The sequence below is a fragment of the Eptesicus fuscus genome, chromosome 1, assembly GCF_027574615.1.
Source record: "Eptesicus fuscus isolate TK198812 chromosome 1, DD_ASM_mEF_20220401, whole genome shotgun sequence".
Classification (NCBI taxonomy): domain Eukaryota; kingdom Metazoa; phylum Chordata; class Mammalia; order Chiroptera; family Vespertilionidae; genus Eptesicus; species Eptesicus fuscus.
Genome location: NC_072473.1, coordinates 56,743,621 through 56,767,011, shown reverse-complemented (window position 1 = coordinate 56,767,011; position 23,391 = coordinate 56,743,621). Strand labels below are relative to the sequence as shown.

The 23,391-nt window shown below is 39.1% G+C and overlaps 1 long non-coding RNA gene across 3 annotated transcripts in view; it reads right to left on the bottom strand.

The window, feature by feature from the left end:
- LOC114229312 (uncharacterized) overlaps positions 1–23,391 on the bottom strand; it is a 54,717-nt gene that overhangs the window by 26,534 nt on the left and 4,792 nt on the right. The window contains exon 3 of one of the 3 annotated variants that reach the window (XR_008556608.1): positions 13,359–13,832. The exons of the other annotated variants lie outside the window; for them this stretch is intronic. This is a non-coding gene — a long non-coding RNA (uncharacterized LOC114229312). Of the gene's footprint in view, positions 1–13,358; positions 13,833–23,391 lie in introns of those variants that run through there. 3 annotated transcript variants of the gene reach the window in all.

The window sequence follows — 23,391 nt, the reverse complement described above, 5'->3', positions numbered from 1 at the left end:
ACGATTGAAATTTCTTTTGAGAGCCAAATTTTTTAAACTTAAACTTCTTCTAATGCCACTTCTTCAAAATAGACTTGCCCAGGCCGTGGTATTTTGTGGAAGAGCCACACTCAAGGGGCCAAAGAGCTGCATGTGGCTCACGAGCCGCAGTTTGCCGACCACGGACCTAAAGCATTTTAGTTGACTCGTTTACTATATTAGAAAGTAAGCCAAAAATAGTTATTAATTAAAAAGTAATTTGATTGTTAATTTAATTAATGATTGGTCAATTGAAATAATTATAACATTTAATATTCATTTATAAATATTACATGTAACATAATTTTCAGAAAAATGACTATTTTCAAAATCAAATAACCTCAGTGATGAGTGACATTGTTTTACATATAATTTATATATTTTTGCAAATCTCCTTAATGTCTGGATTAATAACTGAGATCACATATCTGCTTCTGCATTCAAACCATTATGAAATGTTTGTTTGGTTTGAAATATATGAAGTCTTACCTAAAAGATATGCAACTGAAAAATAGAGAAGTATATTAATATCCCTTCAGATAATTATGGATTTTCTTCATTGATACTATACCAAAACTCAATCTCTCAAAGATTAGTTAAAATGTAGGAATCTGAAAACATAAACCCTGTTTATTAAAATCCATTGGTATGTCTTGCATATTTAATGGATAATTGACTCATGCATGATTTTGCAATATGCTATTTTGGAAAATATCAGTTCACTGAGTAAAGCAGATCTTCAAAATATTGGCATATTTCATTAAATAATATTTTTTAAATCACATTATTAAAATCTCCTTTTATGCCTTCAGAGAAGTCTTATGTATTAGGAAGCTATGAAGCTCACACAAGTGGATACAACTTTACATAAGTTCTAAATTTTGTATGAAATTGCAAATTTTAAATGGTCAACAAATACCATCAGTTGTTTTGTTTGACAGGAAAAGCTCACTTCACTCATTTAGAAAGAAATATATGCCTAAAACCCAAATATGAAAAAACGTAGTTGGTCTATCAGTCATTTTTCTAGATCTGCTCCCACGCCATTATGGATTATTGCCCTTTCCCAACAATACTACTGATGTCTATAGCAGTCTATGCAATTACTTAAATGATGGTGGAGTAAGTAAACTCTGTGCTCACCTACCCCCACGAGTACATGAAAATTACAACTAAACTGTAGAACAACCATTACTGAGAACCACCTGAAAACTAGTTGAACAGAATTCCTATAACTGAGGAATTAAAGGAATATCAAGACTGATAGGAGAGGCAGACACAGCATGAGTAGGACACAATCCCAGTATGGTGATTAAAAAGTGGGGAGGGCCCTAACCGGTTTAGCTCAGTGGATAGAGCATCGGCCTGTAGACTGAAGGGTCCCAGGTTCAATTCCAGTCAAGGGCATGTACCTTGGTTGCGGGCACATCCCCAGTAGGAGGTGTGCAAGAGGCAGCTGATTGATGTTTCTCATCGATGTTTCTAACTCTCTCTCTCTCTTCCTCTCTGTAAAAAAATCAATAAAATATATTAAAAAGAAAAAAAAAAAAAAAAGTGGGGAGGTATATCTCAACTACAGCAGGGATCCAAGCCCAGGACAATAGGGCCAATAAGAGTCCCTGTAACATTTGGCTATGAAAACCAGCAGGTATGCATCCTTGAAAGACAAAAGGGATTGAAGAACTGCTCTTAAAGGGCTCGCAACACACTCACAACTCTACTTACTCTAAGCATAGGGGCAGCAGCTCAAACAAAGCCAGAGACATATTGGAGAGGAACAAAATTGCCTATATTTACAGCAAGGTCTAGAGGGACAAGGGTGAGGGCAACTCTCTCCAGGATTAGAAGTGCTGGTAGAAGTCATTGTTGCTTTGTTGAGCTCTACTACTCAAACAGCCAGGTGCAGGTGTATGCTTAATTGATGCTGCCCACTAACCTAACTAATGCTGTTCACCTAATGCTGGTAATTCTGAGACCCCACCCCACCCAAGTCACTAGCCCAGCCCGAGCTTCTTCCAGAAGCTCCTCCATATAGCAGCCTTACTTGGCTCACATTGCAGACTTTCCCCAAATCTCTCAAAGATCCATAAACCCAAAACAGGTAGCAGCCTACCTTGGTGTACCTTGTAGATTTTACAAAAGTGCCCTAAGCACAGCACCAAGTCTCAACTTGCATTGTAATTCCCAACAGATGACCACAAAGCTGACACAAGTGGCAGCCAGTCTTGGCCTGGAATGTAGCAACAACTAAGCAGTCAGAAGCCCAACACAAGTGACAGCAGGCCTCAGTTCACATCATGGTGGCCAGAAAGGGACTTCCAAGCCAGCACAAGTATGAGCCAGTTCAAAAAACTGTCTCTCCCAAGTGCCTCCAAGTCGAGCACAAGTGGCAACAAAACAGACTTTGTAGCTTCTACCAAGAGACCCCAAGCCCAACACAAGTGGCAGCTGACCTTAGCCTACACTAGAATTCCTCCCAAGAGGCTCCAGAACCAACACATCTGGTGGCCAGCTTCAGACCACACCAGAGCACCACTCAACCAGCTCCACAAACAACACACCCAAAAAGCAGACTCAGCTGGCACCAGAACCATGATAAAGTGACTCAGCGTGTGTGTGTGGGGGGTGTCGGACCCCAAACAACAGATCATTTGCCAGCCCTCAGTCAGTCAGCCTGAAGGTAAATCCAACTGACTGATGTGCCAACAGCAATCAAGGCCCAACTACAGCAAGAGGGCACATACAAGCCACTCAGGAGATGCCCCTGACCACCCAGCTCAGGAAACCAAGGAGATTAAACCACTGTACATAAGGTCCCTCAGCCAAGACTGTGATACATAGCAGATCTACCTAAAACATAGGAACAAACACAAAGAGTCAGCCAAAATGAGCAATATACAAAATTAATTTTCAAAAATTAGTTGTATTTTAAAACACCAATAACAAACTATCTGAAAGACAAATTAAGACAATCCCACTTAAAACTGCATGACAAAGAGCCTTGCTCTGTGTAGCTCAGTTGGTTGAGTGTCCTCCCATGCACCAAAACACCACTAGTTCAACTCCCAGTCAGGGCACATGCCTGGGTTGCAGGCTTGATCCCCCTGGGGGGGCATGTAGGAGGCAGCCAATCTATGTGTTACTCTCACAACAATGTTTCTGTCTCTCTAAAATCAATAAAAACATATTTAATAAAATTTAATTGCATAAAAAAGAATAAAATATGTAGGAAAAAATGTAAGCAATGAGATAAATGAAATATACTTGGAAAACAACAAGATATCAAAGGAAGAAAGTGAAAAAGATACAAACGAATGGAAGCATATACCTTGCTCATGGACAGGAAGAGTTAGTATTGTTAAAATCTCCATAGTGACGAAACTGGTCTGGCTCAGTGGATAGAGCATCGGTCTGCGGACTGAAAGGTCCCAGGTTTGATTCCGGTCAAGGGCATGTACATTGGTTGCGGGCACATCCCCGGTGGGGGGTGTGCAGGAGGCAGCTGGTCGATGTTTCTCTCTCATCGATGTTTCTAACTCTCTATCCCTCTCTCTTTCTCTCTGTAAAAAATCAATAAAATATATTTTTTTAAAAAAATCTCCATACTACCCAAAGCAATCTACAAATTAAATGCAATAATAATATCAATGGCGAGAAAGAGAAAAAATGGCGACTGAATAGAGTCGTGTTTGGAGTCTGGTCCTGGGGTGGAGAGAAGGAGCAGCAGAGGCTCGCCGGGGGAGTGTATGTTGGCAAGCCAAGGGACAGCTAAACTCCAGGAGAAGGCGGGGGAGTGCTGGGCAGTGTTCCACTGACCGGGCAGCACCCACAGGGGCTGGGTCCCCTCCCGGAGCTGCGGGCTCACCGGGGGCCTCGCCATCTTGCAAGGAAAGGAGGATTTTATTGGAAACCTGACTTTCCGCGACAACTGCAAACACTGAACAGCTGCGAGCACCAGAACACCGGTCCCCTATCGGCGCAAACATTCGGATTCAAAGGAACTCTTCACTGCACCACGGAAAGGTCAGATTTCGCCTGAAATAAGGTGTGGTTTCAAACCCCCCGGTGGGTGAGGGAAGCGAGCGAACCGCAGGACCGGCAGGAACCGGGAGGTCTGTGCCTAGAAAAATCGGCGGCAGTTGGAACTGCCGTGATCCGTGAATGTGGAAGGGGGTCCTCTGAGCTGCTAAGAGAAGTGACCTCTTAAAAGCAACTCATTTTAATCTGACGAGGAGGGTCAGACTAAGAATTTTCAAAGGAGTGCAGTATCCTCAGTCTGGTGCACAGACCCACTGTCTGCACACTTGGGCTCTTTCCGACTCTGATTACTAAGCCCAATACATAGGAAAACCCAGGTGGAAAAACCCTGAAAGACTGCAGGGGGAAGTTGTTTTTTTCGGAACCTGGGGAGCAGAGCTTGGTGTGACCATCGGAGAGGCAGCTCTGAGGCGCACACCCCCACAAGCTCTGAGGCGCACACCTCCACAAACCGGTAGTGAGTGCCATAGAGGGGGGAAAAAAAAAAAAAAAGCTATGCCGAAACCGGTTTGGCTTAGTGTATAGAGCGTCGGCCTGCAGACTCAAAGGTACCGGGTTCGATTCCGGTCAAGGGCATGTACCTTGGTTGCGGGCACATCCCCAGTAGGGGGTGTGCAAGAGGCAGCTGATCGATGTTTCTCTCTCATCGATGTTTCTAACTCTCTATCCCTCTCTCTTCCTCTCTGTAAAAAATCAATAAAATATATATATATAAAAAAAAAAAAAAAAAAAAAAGCTAGAGAGGCCCGGAAGTCAATTCAGAAACACTGCCACCCAGGGGCTGAAACGCTAATTGTCTCTGGTGTAATCAAAAATAAATACGAGAAATTAAGACACGGCCGGCTTAAAAAGCAGGACTGGCTTACAACACTGAGGAGCCGTGGGGAACGAAGCTGAACTGAAATACCGCCCAGACTGGGAAACAGGCATACCAAACAGAATAATAGAGGAAGTGAATGACAGCCGCTACTGCACATTTTAGTCTTCCTATTTTTTAATTTTAAATTCTTTTTTCAATTTTTTAAATTTTTTATTCTCATTTTTTTATTTTCATTTTTTGCATCTTTTACTTAAGAAACTAATTTTTTTTTCTTTTTCCTCACTCGATTTTCACCTTTTTACTTATTACATTTTTATTTTCAATCAGCATTATTATTACTATTATTTTATTTTATTTTTAAATGTCATTTGATTTTCTCTTTCTTTTATTTTGGGATTAGTGTGCTACATTCTATTTGCATCTTTCCCTTACAATCGTTTTACCCTATCTCAAAGCTAACATTATGCCATCACTCTCCTCCTAACCTTTACCCTTTTGGTCTCCTGTTTATCTTAACCCTTTCTGGCTTTAGATTTTCCCTACTTTTTCAGTTTACCCTCTGCTAAAAGTTCACCCTAATTATATATCTAATTCCCAACCCCCTGCTCCAAATCCATACAAACCTCTCTCTACGCTACCTTAAAAAAAATTGTTTTTCTCTCTGGCCTTTTGTTGTTGTTTGCTTGAATGTTAATTAGATTGAATTTTTATGCTTTTTTATGAGAGTCTTTTGATTATTCTTTTTGTTTGTTTGGTTGGTTCTTTTGTTTGCTTTGGTGTTTACTTTTGTTTTCCCTTGCCTCACTTGATATTAGTTGGTGTTGCAGTTTATATTAATCTCTAGGCTCGTGTTGCAGGAATTTGCTGGGAATAGTGGTTGTTCTAGTGGAGTTTACTCCCCATATATATAGTTTGTTCCCCTTTTCTCTCTTAGTATCATTCTTGTCTCTCTTACCTTTTTTTTCTTTTCTTTTTTTTTTCTTTCTGCTCTTTTCCCAAGTTCAGATTCACACTCTTTTTTTGTTGTTGTTGTTCTTTCTTTTTACTCTCCCTCTTCCACTCCTATTCCCTAATTTGTCTTTCTCTGGTGGTTACCTTTATTGGAGGTTATTAATATCGTGAATACAATTCTGTTCAGTGCCTTGTCTGTTGTGCCTGGTTGTGTTGTATTTTGTACCTTTAAATCAACGCTGGAGAGAGAGATCTATATAACCAGACATCTGGAGAAGAGAGACCATGGGGAGACAAAGAAATAGCCCCCATAGGAAAGAAAAGCAGGCATCACCAGAAAAGGAAGTAAACGCATTAGAGGCAAACAACCTATCATAGAAAGAATTCAGAGAAATGGTCATAAGGTGTCTGAAAAAGATGGAAGACAAATTCAACAATATAAGTAAGAACCAAGAGGAAATGAAGAAGAACCAAGAAGAAATGAAAAATGACATTGCTGCTGTAAATAACTCAATAGAAAGCATGAAGAGTAGACTAGAAGAAGCAGAGGACCGCATACGTGAGTTAGAAGAGAAGATGGAAAAAATACCCAATTACAACAGTTTCAAGAAACAAAAATTAGAAAGCATGAAGAGAGCCTAAGGGAACTTCGGGAAAACACAAAACAAAACAACATCAGGATAATAGGGGTACCAGAAGGAAAGGAAACTGAGCAAGGAATAGAAAACCTGTTTGAAGAAATAATAACAGAAAACTTCCCTGATATATGGAAGAAAAAACCCACACAAATCCAAGAAGCTCACAGAGTCCCAAGCAAAATGAACCCCAAAACACCGACGCCAAGGCACATTATAATTAAATTGGCAAACACCAACGACAAAGTATGAACCTTAAAAGCGGCCAGAGAGAGACAGACAGTTACCTACAAAGGATCCCCCATCAGACTAGTGACTGATTTCTCAACAGAAACTCATCAGGCCAGAAGGGAATGGAATGAAATATACAAAGTCATGCAAAGGAAGGGTCTGAATCCAAGAATACTGTACCCAACAAGGCTATCAATCAAAATTGAAGGTGAAATCAGGAGCTTCACAGACAAAAAAGGACTAAGGGAGTTTATCACCACCAAACCAGCAATGAAAGAAATGCTAAAGGGTCTGCTGTAAAAAAAAGAAAAAAGAAAGAAAGAAATAGGAAGCAAAGAAGGAACACAGCGGTATACAATAAAAATGGCGACAAATAAGTACCTATCAATAATAACTTTAAATGTAAATGGATTGAATGCCCCAATCAAAAGACACAGGGTAACAGATTGGATAAGAAAACAAAACCCATATATCTGCTGGCTACAGGAAACCCACCTCAAAAAAAAAGACGCATACAGACTGAGACTATAGGGCTGGAAAAAGGTTTTCCAGGCGAATGGAAATGAAAAAAAAGCTGGGGTAGCAATACTTATATCTGACAAATTAGATCTCAAAGTGAAGGACATAACAAGAGATAATGAAGGCCACTTCATAATACTAAAGGGAGAAATCCAACAAGAAGAAATAACTCTGGTAAACATATATGCACCCAATACAGGAGCACCAAGATACATTAAAAAACGCCTGGAAGATATTAAAGGAGAGATTGACAGCAATACAATCATAGTAGGAGACTTCAATACTCCACTATCACCATTGGACAAATCCTCTAAACAAAGAATAAGCAAAGAAACATCAATCCTAAATGACTCACTAGACCAGATGGAATTAATTGACATCTTCAGAACATTTCACCCCAAAGGCACAGAATATATATTCTTCTCAAGTGCATATGGGTCATTTTCAAAGATAGACCATATGTTAGGACATAGGCAAAGTCTCTCCAAATTCAAGAAGATAGAAATCATATCGAGTATCTTCTCAGATCACAGTGGCATAAAACTGGAAATCAACTACAATAAAAACGACCCAAAGAAATCAAACACTTGGAGACTAAACAGCATGCTATTAAACCATGACTGGGTTACCAAAGACATCAAGGAAGAAATAAAAAACATCATGGCAACAAATGACAATGAAAACACAACAATCCAAAATCTATGGGACACAGCGAAAGCAGTCCTGAGAGGGAAGTTCATAGCTCTACAAGCCTACTGCAAAAAACAAGAAACAATGGTAATAAATTACCTAACCCAACAACTCAAAGAGTTAGAGAGAGAGCAACAAGATAAGCCCAGTGTAAGCAGAAGGAAAGAAATAATAAAGATCAGAGCGGAGATAAACGACATAGAGACCAAAGAAACAATACAAAAGATCAACAAAACCAAGAGCGGGTTCTTTGAAAGGATAAACAAGATTGATGAACCTCTAGCCAGGCTCACCAAGAAGCAAAGAGAGAGGACCCAAATAAACAAAATCAGAAATGAAAGAGGTGAAATAACAACAGACCCTGACGAAATACAAAGGATTGTTACAAAATACTATGAACAACTCTATTCCAACAAACTGGACAACCTGGAGGAAATCGACATATTCCTAGACAAATACAACCTTCCAAAACTCAATCAGGAAGAATCTAAACAGCTCAACATGCCAGTAACTATGGAAGAAATTGAAGCAGTCATCAAAAAGCTTCCGGCAAACAAAAGCCCGGGGCCAGACGGCTTCACAGGAGAGTTTTACCAAACTTTCAAGGAAGAACTAAAACCTATTCTCCTCAGACTATTCCAAAAAATTCAAGAGGAAGGAACACTTCCAGGCTCCTTCTATGAAGCCAGCATCACCCTAATACCAAAACCAGATAAAGACAACACAATGAAAGAGAATTACAGGCCAATATCCCTCATGAACATAGACGCCAAAATCCTCAACAAAATTCTAGCAAATTGGCTCCAGGAGTACATCAGAAAGATCATACACCATGACCAAGTAGGATTTATCCCAGGAATGCAAGGATGGTACAATATCCGCAAATCAATAAACGTGATACATCACATAAACAAATTGAGATATAAAAATCACAGTCATATCAATAGATGCAGAAAAAGCATTTGACAAAATCCAACACCCTTTCTTGATAAAAACTCTCAACAAGGTGAGAATAGAAGGATCATACCTCAACATAATAAAATCTGTATATGATAAACCCACAGCAAACATCATACTCAATGGGCAAAAACTAAAACCATTTCCCCTAAGAACAGGAACAAGACAGGGCTGCCCACTCTCACCACTCCTGTTTGACATAGTACTGGAAGTATTAGCTATCGCAATTAGGCAAGAAAAAGAAATAAGAGGCATCCAAATTGGAAAAGAAGAAGTGAAGCTGTCCTTATTTGCAGATGACATGATATTGTACATAAAAAACCCAAAAGATTACATAAAAAAACTAATAGACTTAATAAATGAATTCGGCAATGTAGCGGGATACAAAATTAACGCCAAGAAATCTATGGCATTTCTATACACCAATAATGAACTTACAGAAAGAGAGACTAAAAAAGCAATCCCATTTACCATCACACCAAAAAAATTAAGATACCTAGGAATAAACTTAACTAAGGAGGTAAAAGACCTATACGCAGAAAACTACAGGACACTGAAAAAAGAGATAGAGGAAGACGTAAACAGATGGAAGAACATACCATGTTCATGGATTGGTAGAATCAACATCATTAAAATGTCCATACTACCCAAAGCAATCTACAGATTCAATGCACTCCCCATCAAAATACCAACAGCATATTTCACAGACCTAGAAAGAACTCTCCAAAAATTCATCTGGAATAAAAAAAGACCCCGAATAGCCACAGCAATCCTGAGAAAGAAGAATAAAGTAGGTGGGATCTCAATACCAGATTTCAAGCTGTATTACAAAGCCACTGTTCTCAAAACAGCCTGGTACTGGCACAAGAATAGACATATTGATCAATGGAACAGAATAGAGAATCCAGATATTGACCCAAACCACTATGCACAATTAATATTTGACAAAGGAGGCATGAACATACAATGGAGTCAAGACAGTCTCTTCAATAAATGGTGTTGGGAAAATTGGACAGATACATGCAAAAAAATGAAGCTAGATCACCAACTTACACCATACACAAAAATAAACTCAAAATGGATACAGGACTTAAACAGAAGACGGGAAATCATAAAAATACTAGAGGAATCCACAGGCAACAAAATCTCAGACATATGCCAAAAGAACTTCTTCACTGACACTGCCCCTAGGGCAATGGAAGCTAAAGAGAAAATTAACAAATGGGACTACATCAAAATAAAAATCTTTTTTACAGCAAAAGAAACAATCAACAAAACAACAAGAAAGCGCACTGCATGGGAGAACATATTTGCAAATGCTATCACTGATAAAGGTTTAATCTCCAACATCTACAGGCAGCTTATGCAACTTAATAAAAGGAAGATAAATGATCCAATAAAAAAATGGGCAACAGACCTAAATAGAATATTTTCTAAAGAAGACAGAAGGAAGGCCAAGAGACACATGAAAACATGTTCAAAGTCACTTATTATCCGAGAGATGCAAATCAAAACAACAATGAGGTACCATCTCACACCTGTCAGAATGGCTATCATCAACAAATCAACAAACGACAAGTGTTGGCGAGGATGCGGAGAAAAAGGAACCCTCGTGCACTGCTGATGGGAATGCAGACTGGTGCAGCCACTGTGGAGAACAGTATGGAGTTTCCTCAAAAAACTGAAAATGGAACTCCCATTTGACCCAGTAATCCCACTCCTGGGAATATATCCAAAGAAACTAGAAACACCAATCAGAAAGGATATATGCACCACTATGTTCATAGCAGCACAATTTACAATAGCTAAGATTTGGAAACACCAAGGTGCCCGTCAGCAGATGACTGGATCAGAAAACTGTGGTACATCTACACAATGGAATACTATGCTGCCATAAAAAAGAAGGAATTCTCATCATTTGCAGCAACCTGGATGGAATTGGAGAACATTATGCTAAGTGAAATAAGCCAGTCAATGAAAGAAAAATACCACATGATCTCACTCATTTATGGGTAGTAAAGAACATTATAAAGTGATGAACAAAAAGATAGATACAGAGACAGTAAAGCATCAAACAGATTTTCAAATTACAGGGGGAAAGTTAGGGAGAGGTGGGGGAGATAAGAAATCAAACGAAGGACTTGTATTCATGCATATAAGCATAACCAGTGGACGCAAAACTCTGGGGTGTGAGGGCATGTATGGGTGTGGGGTGGGGGGGAGTAATGGTAAGATATGTACACATATAATACCTCAATAAAAAAAATGTCAAAAAAAAATAATATCAATGGCATTTTTTCACAGAACTAGAACAATCCTAAAATTTATATGAAATCACAAAAGACCCTGAATAACCAAAGGAATACTGAAAAAAGAAGAACAAATTTTAAGGTATAACAATACCTGATATCAAACTATACTAAAAGGCTACAGTAATCAAAACAGGATGGTACTGGCATAAAACCAGTCATATCATACGGATCAACAGAACAGAATAGCTCACAAATAAACACACACCTATATGTTCAACGAATCTATGAGAAAGGAGGCAAGAATATACAATGGAGTAAAGACAATCTATTCAATAAGCAGTGTTAGCAAACTAGACAGAAAAAAATTGAAACTAGAGCACTTTCTTGCACTATATATAAAAATAAACAGAGAATAGATTAAAGACTTAAATGTAAAACCAGAATCCATAAAATGCCTAGAAGGAAACACTGGCAGTAAAAACTTTGACATTACTCTTAGCAATATTTTTCTCAATACGTCTCCTCAGACAAGGAAAACAAAAAATTAATAAACACATAGGATTACATCAAACAGTTTTTGCACAGTGAAGAAAACCATCAACAAAACAATTAAGACAACCTGCTGAATAGAAGATATTTGCCAATAATACATCCAATAAGGGCTAATACCCAAAATATAAGGAATTCATACAACTTATCACCCAAAAAAAACAAAAACCAAAAACCAATCCAATTGAAAATGAGCAGAGGACATGAACAGACATTTCTCCAAAGAGAATATTCAGATGTCAACAGACATATAAAAAATGACTCAACAACTCTAATAATCAGGGAAATAAAAATGAAAACCATGAGCTATCACCTCATAAGTATTAGAAGGGCTACATCAATAAGTCAACAAAAAGTTATGGCGAGGATGTAGAGAAAAAAAGAACTCATGCACTGGTGGTGGGATTGTACATTGGTAAAGACACTTGGAAAACTGTATACCGGTTCCTCAAAAAATAAAACTACCATATGTCCCAGCATTTCCACCTCTAGGTATTTATCTGAAGAAATCCAAAACACTGATTCAAAAGGATACATGCACCCCTATATTCACTGCAGCGTTGTGTACAATAGCCAAGATATGGAAGCAAACTAAGTGCCCATCAATAGATTAATGGATAAAAAATATGTGGTACATGTATACAACAGAATATGACTAAGCTTTAGAAAAGAATGAAATGGCCCAGCCAATGTGGCTCAGTGGTTGAACCTCAATTTGATTCCTGGTCAAGAGCACATGCCCGGGTTGTGGGCTCGATCCCCAGTAGGGGACATGCAGGAGGCAGTTGATAGATGATTTTCTCTCATCATTGATGTTTCTACATCTCTCTCCCCTCTCCCTTCATCTGTGAAATCAATAAATTTTTTTAATCTTTCAAAAAAGAAATAAAATTAACTGTAAGCAAATACTATGAACAACTATATGCCAACAAACTGGACAGCCTCGGCAAAATGGACAAATTCCTAGAAACATACAATCTTCCAAAACTCAATCAGGAAGAATCAGAAAAACTGAGTAGGCCAATAACAACTGATGAAATTGAAGCAGTAATCAAAAAACTCCCAGCAAACAAAAGCCCTGATCCCAACAGCTTCACAGGGGAGTTTTACTAAACATTCAAAGAAGCACTAACACATATCCTACTCAAACTATTCCAAAAGCTCAAGAGGAAGGAACACCTCCAAGCTTTTTATGAAGGCAGCATTATCCTAATTCAAAACCAGATAAAGACACTACAAAGAAAGAAAATTATGGGCCAATATCCCTGATGAAAGCTGATGCTAAAATCCTCAACAAAATATTAGGAAATCGGATCCAGCAATATATTTAAAAAATCATACACGATGGCCCTAGCCAGTTTGGCTCAGTGGATAGAGTGTCAGCCTGTGGACCAAAGGGTCCTGAGTTCGATTGCTATTAAGGATAGGTACCTCGGTTGCAGGCTCCTCCTCAGCCTGGGCCCTGGTCAAGGCATGTGCAGGAGGCACCTTTTTTTTTTAAATTAAATTTCTTTATTGATTAAGGTATCACATATTTGTCCTCATGCCCCCATTCCCATCCCACACCCCTCCCCACACATGCCCCCACCCCCCTGTTGTCCCCAACCGCTGGTTAGGCGCATATGCTTGCACACAAGTCCTTCGGTTGATCTCTCCCCTTTACCCCCACCATCCCCTACCCTCCCTCTGAGGCCCGACAGTCTGATCCGTGCCTCCTTGTTTCTGGGTCTGTTCTTGTTCATCAGTCTATGTTGTTCATTATTTCCACTAGATGAGTGAGATCATGTGCTATTAGAAATACACTTATAAGAACAGAAAATGAGACAAGCAATAATGGTTATGGTGACAGGAAATGAATCAGTCTGTAGTGAGTTTCTTTCTGGGCCAACAGTTCTTTTGAGACCCAATTACAATGTCCAACAGTTCCTTATGTGTACATGTCAGGACTGACATTACAGTTCTGGATGGTGGAGAAACGGTGGTAATGCAGGTCCAACTCTCTCTGGTTTGGTCCTGGGCAACCTGCAGTGATGCACAGCTGCTAACTGCTAGTATGGGAAGACCAAGTCAGCGTCTTCCATCTCTGGACTGCTTCTCTTCTGTCTTCATGGCTGGAGTAGTCCTATCGATTCCTCTCTATTGCTGGAATCCACATGGTCTTGGAGTTGTTTTCTAAAAATATACAAACATATTCTCGACCAAAAGTTAATAAAGGACTATTTTCTATAAATTTGACTTGGGATCCTATTTCATTTTTTGCCCAAATGATTTTCCTCTGGCTTGTTTTGACACCTTGTGTGTTTTTCATGAATGTCTAGCTTTTAGCCTTACAATTAATTTTCTAAAGTATTAATTTTCTAGATGTAATTTACTTACAGGTTATTTTTCCTTACATGATATTCTTCTACTATACCCTCCTTTTTTGATTTAAATGTTAGGAGGCTTTTGAAAATTTTATAATGTAGTCTTGATGGCTTTTACATTTTAATTTTTTGCTCTATAGTATTACTGTTTTAGGTTCATTACATGGTGCACAATTTTATCACGAGATGAAGTACCAATAAAAATTTTAGTTAACACTTTAGGAACACCATTTTGTCCAGTACAATTAATTTTTCTAGAATATTCGCTTGTTTCAACTAGCCAATTTAAATTAGCCTGAAAACTTGACTACTATTTTACTGTCAAATTTGTTACTCTAACAACAATCTTATTTTACCCTGTAAATATTAGTGGAAGGGATTATTTGCCTTCTTGAGTAGGCCCTGAGCATTCCTGGTGGTAGGCTGGATTTAGATATCGTAAACCCACTTCCCCACACCAGGGGTATAAGAGAACTCAAACAATTCTTGTTGGAGTAAGAGGGCAGCTGTTGTCGGCCAAGTCTCTGTCGGTCACCTGGGTCCTGATCTGAGCTGGGCATGGGAAGCACGAAGCAGCCATGGGAGCAGGAGACCTCCCTCAGAAGGGGATAGGGTTCAGGCCCTTGCAATGTTGGGGGGGGGGGTGAGGGTCTGTGCCCCACCTCTGTTGATCCCCAAATTCTCTCCTGATGGCCCCTCTGCGACTGTGCCTGTCTTAGGTTGTTCCTTCCTTGAGGAATCTTACCCGTCTCTGGCTAACCAGCCATCCTCCGGGGCCAAGCAGGGTGATGTGAGGTTCAGTTTTGTCTCCTTGGTAGCCTATGCCCCCGTGGCCTCCATGCCCAGCACTTGCCTTGGGATCCCCTCGCCTGCTGGCGGGGCCCCAGCACTGATCACATATCTTGTGGAACCCGGGTTTCTTCTCCAGGGAGGGCTCAGTTCGCCCCACTGGGTGAGAGACAGATCCATGGCACCAGTCATCACGAGACTTCAACCTCAACATGAACAGAGAGCTCATGCAACAGCTGTGAGCAATTGAATTGTGAGAAGAGGGTCTCTCTTGGCCTAAAGGGTAAGAGGGACCAATATAGAATGCTCAGGTGCCTTCCCAGGAGGCCCTCTATACAATGAAAAGGATTAAATCCTTACATGTCCTTTTTAACTTGCTGCCAGACATTCAAAGAATTAGTAAGTTTGCTTGGGATAATTGTATATTATGCTGTTGTAATTCTAAAGTATCAAGAGATGTGTTAAGTTTGTCTCCAAGCACCAAACAGATGTTGTTGTTCTTTTTTTTTATCCCCAAGGGTGTGAGGAACTATTATAAGTACTGAGGGTGATCCAAATCTGGGAAAAATTTTAATGACAGTGTAGAATAATATCATGTAAGGATATTCTTTGTTCTAGTCCATGGCAATTCCCTTTCAAACTGGCTGTTCATTTCTTTTTATATAGACAAGGTCTTAGTTACATTTTCAGCACCTCTACTGGGGGCAAGTAGTGATAGTAGAGGCACCCTTTTTTTGACAAAAACTCTCAGTACAGTGGGAATAAAGAGATCATACCTCAATATAATAAAGGCCATATATGACAAACCTACAACTCAATAGGCAAAAACTAAAAGTGTTTCCCTCAAGAACAGGAATAAGGATGTCTGCTTTCACCACTCTTATTCAACATACTACTGGAAGTCCTAGCTACAGCAATCAGAGAAGAGATAAAAGGCATCCAAATTGGAAAGGAGGAAGTAAAACTGTCATTATTTGCAGATGACATAGGGCCCCAGCCAGTGTGGCTCAGTGGTTGAGCCTCAACCTATGAACCAGGAGGTCAGGGTTGGATTCCCAGTGAGGACACATGCCTGGGTTGCAGGCTCAATCCCCAGTGTAGGGTGTGCAGGAGGCAACCGACCAATGATTCTCTCATCATTGATGTTCTATCTCTCTCTCCCTCTCCTTTCCTCTCTGAAATCAATAAAAATATATATTTTTAAAAGAACAGGATAAACAAGCAAACAAAACTGAAACAGACTCATATATACTGAGGGGAGAGGTTTGAGGGACTGCACGAAAAAGTTGAAGGAATTAAAAAGTACAAATGGGGCCTAGCTGGCGTGGCTGTATTTGAGTGTTGACCTATGAACCAGGAGGTCAGGGTTCGATTCCCAGTTGGGGCACACGCCCGAGTTGCGGGCTCGATCCCAGTGTGGGGCATGCAGGAAGTAGCTGATCAATGATTCTCTCTCATTATTGATGTTTCTATCCCTCTCTCCATTCCTCTCTCTGAAAAAAATAAAAAGTGCAAATGCATACCCTGGCCAGTGAGGCTCAGTTTGTTGGAGTGTCGTCCCACACACCAAAAGGTGGAAGATTCTATTCCCAGTTAGAGCATATAGCCAATTTGTGGTTTAGATCCCCAGTCATGGCCCAGGCAAGAGGCAGTCAATCGATGTTTCTCTCACATAAGTGATTCCGCCCCACACCCATTAATCAACCAAAGTTGGGGGAGAAGTACATATGGGTAATTGCATAATAGACATGAGGTTGTAAAGTATAGCATGGGCAATATAATCAATGGCATTGTGATGAATATGTATAGTGCCACCCAGCTTCTTGGGATATGAGGGGGAGCACTTTGTAGGTTATATGATTGACCACTAAGCTGTATACCTGAAACTGGTACAAAATAATATTGAATGTAAATTGTAATTGAAAAAAAAATTTAATAGCAATAAAAATAAAGAAAAATGTTTTAATGTCTTAATAAAAAATCCCTCCACCCCATACCTATTAGAATAGTCTAAATCCAGAATACTAACAACACCAAATGCTGATGAGAAGAAACAGGAACTCTCATTCATTGCTGGTCAAAATGCAAAATGGTACAGCCACTTTGAAAAACAGTTTGGCAACTTACAAAATTAAACACTCTTACCATATGATGCAGCAATCGAGCTCCTTGATATTTACCCAAGTAAGATGAGAAAGCATGTCACATAAACACTTATACACAGATTTATAGCAGCTTAAGTTATAATTGCTAAAACTTGGGGGGAAACCAAGGTATTCCTCAGTGAATCATTAAATAAACGGTGGTACATCTCAGCAATCAAGTATTACTCAGCATTAAAAAAGAAATGCACTATGGAGAATTGAAAATACATATTACTAAGTGAAAAAAGCCAATATAAAAAGCTATGTACTATATGATTCCAACTATAAGACATTCTGGAAAAGGCAAAAATATGGAAAGAGTAAAAAGGTCAGTGATTGCTCGGGCTTAGGAGGGAGGGTGGAATGAAGGAAAAAATAGGTGAAGCACAGAGGATTTTTAGGGCAGTGAAAATACTATATATGATACTATAATAGTGGATACATCTCATTATACATTTGTCCAAACCCATCAAGAGTGAGCCCTAATGTTTCCTATGGACTTTGGGTGATAATGATGTGCCAATGTAGGTTCACCAGAGGTACCAAATGTACCACTCCAATGGGGGATATTGACAATGAGCTATGAATGTGTGGGGATAGAAGGTATAGGGGGGAACCTCTACCTTCTTCTCCAGTTGCTGTAAATCTAAAATCATTCTTTAAAAAAAAGTGTGAATTAGGTAGTGCCTAGGATTCATCCCTCCACTGAAATGATGAAGCTGGCAAAAACTGTAAGAATCAACTTTTTCAGAACTCTAGAACCTAATCAGAAACATACTACAATCAGGACAGTGCTTAATGAAAAAGGGGGCTGTACATTTTGTGACTTAAAGAAATCTTATCAGGTCACTGACCAACAACTGGAATAATGGAATGGAAACTTTAAGGACCACCTATGACAAGGAGTACAGTCTTTGCAAAAATATGTTAGAAGTCATCAAATAAATGAATGATTGCAGCCACTGAAAGCAACAACAGCAAACCCTGGGGAGGGGGAAATACTGTGATTCCCAGAGCCACCATATTAAAAAAACTCAAAATGCTTACTTTTTAACAAAAAAATTATTAGGCATATAAAGAAATATGTATGGCCCATTCACAGAAAGAAAAAAGCAAAAACAGAGTCCCTGAGGAAGCCAAACATTAGACTTACTAGAAAATTCAGCTGTCAGAAATATGCCAAAGAGCTAACAGAAACCATAGGCAAGTCTAAAGAAAATGAGGAGAAAAGTGTATCAATAAATAGAAAATATCAATTAAATAGGCAGAAATCATAAAAATAGAATCTATACATATAAAAAGCTAATATGCAAAGTGTCCTCTCAGGAGTTCAACCGGGAGAACAGGAGTTCAATCTCTATGACGTATGCTTACTACCAGGGGGGATGACCAGCGGTGGTGGGGCTCTGAGGGAGTGAGGGAAGGGGGAGGCGGGGACGGGGGAGGGGGAACCATGCAGTGTTGGCTGGCACACAGGTGGCTAGGGAAGGAGGAGGCAGGGAGGCGGGGAACCTGATCGGCCCTGATCGCCCACCAGGCCTAGGGACCCTACCCGTGCACCAGGCCTCTAGTCAAATATAATTTCTAAAGCTGAAAAGTACAATAACTAAAATGAAAACTTCACTTAATTTTAGAGGGGTAAACATAAAACTTCAATAGGTAAAAGAATAAATGACCATGAAGATAGGTAAAATTATCTAGTCTGAGTAGAAAGAGAAAACAACTAGCCCAACCGGCTTGGCTCAGTGGTTGAGCGTCGATCTATGAACCAGGAGGTCACGGTTTGATTCCTGATCAGGGCATATGCCTGGGTTGAGGGCTCAATCTTTAGTATGGGGTGTGCAGGAGGTAGCCGATAAATGATTCTCTTTCATCATTGATGTTTCTATCTCAATCTCCCTCTCCTTTTCTCTCTGAAATCAATAAAAATATTTAAAAAGAAAAGAGAAAATAAATAAAGAGGAATGAAAACAGCCTAAGAGACCTATAGACAGCATCAAGGGTACCAATACACACAAAATGAGAGGTCCAGAAGAAAAGGAGGGAGAAAAGGGGCATAAAGAATATTTGAAGAAACAATGGCCAGTCTACATATCTTAAGAAATTCAATGAACCCCAAAGAGAATAAACTCAAGAGCCACACTGAGATGAAGTATAATCAAATTGCTGAAATCCAAGAAAACGAGAGAATCTTAAAAGCAACAAAAGTAACTCATCCTGAGAAACCATAGAAGCTAGAAGGTAGTGTTATTACATATTTACATTTGATCTTAACCAAAAGGCCGAGAAGCAATGAAATAGCATATTTAAAGTGCTAGAGAGAAAAAGCTGTCAACCAACAAATCTGTAGGTGACAAAACTCTCTTTCCAAAATAAACTAAAGATATCAACTTACAGCATGACAGTGTGAGAAGCTCAAGTGACCTGCTCCCTACTGAAACTGATGAAAATTATTTTTAACAACAACCTTTTAAAGCCTTTGGAAACAGTTCTAAGGACAAGCAGCAAATGACACCTATTCAAGAACAGCTTCAAAAATTCATAAGAAAGGTATGTCTGTATTATTTGAACCAAGTCTACTCCCTCCCTCCAGCTCCCATCTCAGCTCAAGGAAGGGGAGACTCCACTCAAAGACTCCTGCAGCCAAGAACACAGGGCACCCTCTCCCCCTCAGATCCTATTCAGAGAGTTTTCTTCCAAGGAGAAACGGAGCATTAGAGTTTCCCATCCAGCCCCTAGCTGCTTCTTGCTAGGGCTGAGTCCTTGACAACTGTGATTGAGAGGCAGAGGTTCTCTTCTGCCACCTAGCCCCACTGATTGAATGTAGACTTTAACTGGGTGTGGTGCATGAAAAAGACTGGGCTCTTGGGTTGTGAGGAGAGGCAAACTGAAAAGATCCTTGGCTGTGCCTTCCCTTCCACCAAACACTCAGCTAATAGAATAGAACTGTCACTCAGAGAGAAACTTGACATTGTTCCTATTTCTACCTCCAGAGACCAGGCTGATAGCTTTTATACCAGGAAGAAAGCAGATAGTAAAATCGATAGCTCCTAATCTCTTCCCAAAGGAACTCACTTCATTTGCAAGAGCAGGGTGAAAGAACCCTGAAAAAGAGAATGAGGTTTCAGGGAAAAGGCAATTAGGAAAAGATTCAAAATACACAGTAAACTGTAGGTCAATTAGTTTGCAAGAGGAGTCCTGGGGTCAAAACATCAATCACTAATTTCAGAAACTATACCCACAAAGGACCCATAGTTTGATTGGATTAGTTTTCAGTAATCTATACCCCAGGGTATTTTGGAAAACAATTAAACAATCATTCCAGTTAGAGGAGTTTGGCTGCTGGGTGTGATCAGAGAAAGACAGCCCTAACAGAACCACTGCCACCCCAGGGTGATTGTGAGCATATTCAAATTGCACCTCCCTATGGAGCAACATCAGGGCACTAACCTGATAGGAAAAGAGATCACAATGAATTAGCACTTTACACCCACTAGGATGGCTGGAATTGAATAAAGACAGATAATGACAACTGTTGGTGAGAATGTAGGCAATTTGAGCACTCACATACTGTTGGTATGTAAAATAGTGCAGCCACTTTGGGAAAGAGTCTGGCAGTTTCTCAAACAATTAACCACAGAGTTATCATATGACTCATCAATAACACTCTTAAGTATACACCTAGAAAAATGAAAATATGTCTACACAGACATTGTAATGCATGTTTTAGCAGAATTATCCTTTTGAACTGGAACTAAACTATATAGACTAATTCATGTCATTATCTGGTGAGTGGAATGGGTGTTAATATTCCACCATTCTTATTGAAATATAACTGACATACAACATTATATTAGTTTCAGGTGTACAACATAATTGACATTTACATACACTGCAAAATGATCACCACACTAAGGCTATTTACCATCTGTCACCATACAAAGTTAACACATTTTTTCCTTTGGTGAAACTTTTTAAGATTTACTTTCTCAGCAAATTTCAAATTTGCAATACAATATTATTGACCATAGTCACCATGCTGTACACCACATCCCCATATTTATCTTTTAACTGGAAGTTTGTAACTCTTGATCACATTCAATTATTTCACCCACCCTGAATTATTCTTAATCACCTCAAGATGGAAACAATCCCAATGTCCACTGATGAACAAATAAACAAAATCTCAAATATCCATACTATAACATGGATGAATCTTGAAGCATTATGCTAAGTGAAAAAAGCCAATCACAAAAGACAGGGGGGTGGGAATATGTAATACTTTAAACAAGAAAGAATTAAAATTTTTTTTAACAATCACAAAAGACAACGTATTTTATTATATGATTCCATTCATATGAAATATTCATAACTTGGAAATCTATAGACAAAAAATAAAGTAGGTTAGTGGTTGCTTAGAGCTGGGTAGATGGGGTTCAAGGAGGTATGGGGTTATAGCTGCTAATGAATATGAACATCTTGAGGTGATGAAAATTGACTGTGGTGATGGCTACCCATATACTAAAAACCACTGAACTGTACACTTTAAATGGGTGAATTGTATGGTATGTGAATTATATTTCAATAAATGTCAAAAGAGAACCAAAAGGAGAAATAAAGGCATTCTCAGATAGCCCTGGCCGGGTAGCTCACTTGCTCACTTGGTTAGAGTGTCATCCAGATACACAAAGTCTGTGGGTTCAACCCCAGGTCAGGGCACATACAACAATCAACCAATCACCGAAACCGGTTTGGCTCAGTGGATAGAGCGTCGGCCTGCGGACTGAAAGGTCCCAGGTTCAATTCCAGTCAAGGGCATGTACCTTGGTTGCGGGCACATCCCCAGTAGGGGGTGTGCAGGAGGCAGCTGATCGATGTTTCTCTCTCATCGATGTTTCTAACTCTATCCCTCTCCCTTCCTCTCTGTAAAAAAAATCAATAAAAAATATTTTTTAAAAACCTAACAAATGTTTTTTAAAAATCCACCAATCAATCAATCAATGCAAAAATAAGTGGAACAAATAGATGTCTTTCTTTCTCTCTCTCAAATCAATAAATACATTTTTTTAAACAAAAAGAATTATCAAAGGGAGTTCTTCAGGCTAAAATGGAAAGATAATAGACAGTAACTCAAAAGCATAAAAGAAATAAAGAATATGGGTAAAGGTAACTACATAGGTAAATGTAAAAAGCCAGTATTATATTTTTGGTTTATAACTCCTCTTTTTTTTTTTTTTTCTATATGACAAAAAAAGCAATGGACAGGATGACCCTAAAATTCATATGTAATTGCAAGGGGCCCTATATAGCCAAAACAATTTTGATAAAGAACAAAGTTGGAGGACTGACTTTTCCCAGTTTTAAAACTTATGACATACAATCTATAGTAATCAAAACAGTATGGTACTGCATAAGGATAGACACAGAGACAAATGAAGTGAATTTGAAAGACCAGAAATAAATTCATATATCTTTGGCCAATTGATTTCAAAAAGAGTGCCAAGACCATTCAATAAGAAATAAAGCCTCTTCAAAAAATGGTGCCTGGTCAGTTTGGCTCAATGGTCAAGTGTGGACCCATGAACCAGGAGGTCACCAATTCGATTCCCAGTCAGGACACATGCCCCGGTTACTGGCTTCATCCCCAGTAGGGGACGTGCAGGATTTGGAAAGGAAATTCTTATATATGACACCAAAAGCACAAGCCACAAAAGAAAAAATAGATACATTAGGCTTCAAATTTGTACACCAAAGGACATTATCAAAAAGTGTAAAAAAATCCTACAGAATGGGGGGGGGGGGGGGGGGATTGCAAATCACATATATATAAGTCTACTATCCAAAATATATATAAAGACTTCTAACAACTCAAAAACAACAAAAAGATAAGAACCAAATTTTTTAAATGGGCAAAGTACTTAAATAGACATTTCTGGAAAGAAAATATACAAATGGCCAATAAGTACTTGAAAAGATGCCCAAAATAATTAGTCATTCAGAAAATGCAAATCTAAACCACAATGACATAACGCTTAAATCATACTAGGATGGTTGTAATTTTTCTAAAAACCAAAAACAGGAAATAACAAGTGTTGGCAAGGAAGTATGGTAACTCTAAGCTTAACTTAAAGAGAAAACACCAAACTATTTTCCACAGTTGCTATACAATTATGTATCTTAGCAGCAATGTACAAAGGTTCCAATTTCTCTACTTCTTTCTAAGACTTATTTCCTTTTTTAAAAAAATTGGATTCTACCCTCAATAAGAAACTTCAATGGACCCTGTTACTGTAATTTAGGTAACAGGCACTTAAAAACAATCTTTTGTAATTGACTTTTCAAAAATTTCTCTTCAAAATATACTAGTATATAAAAATAACACATGCTAGGCCCTGGCCAGGTAGCTCAGTTGGTTGGAGCATCATCCCGATATAC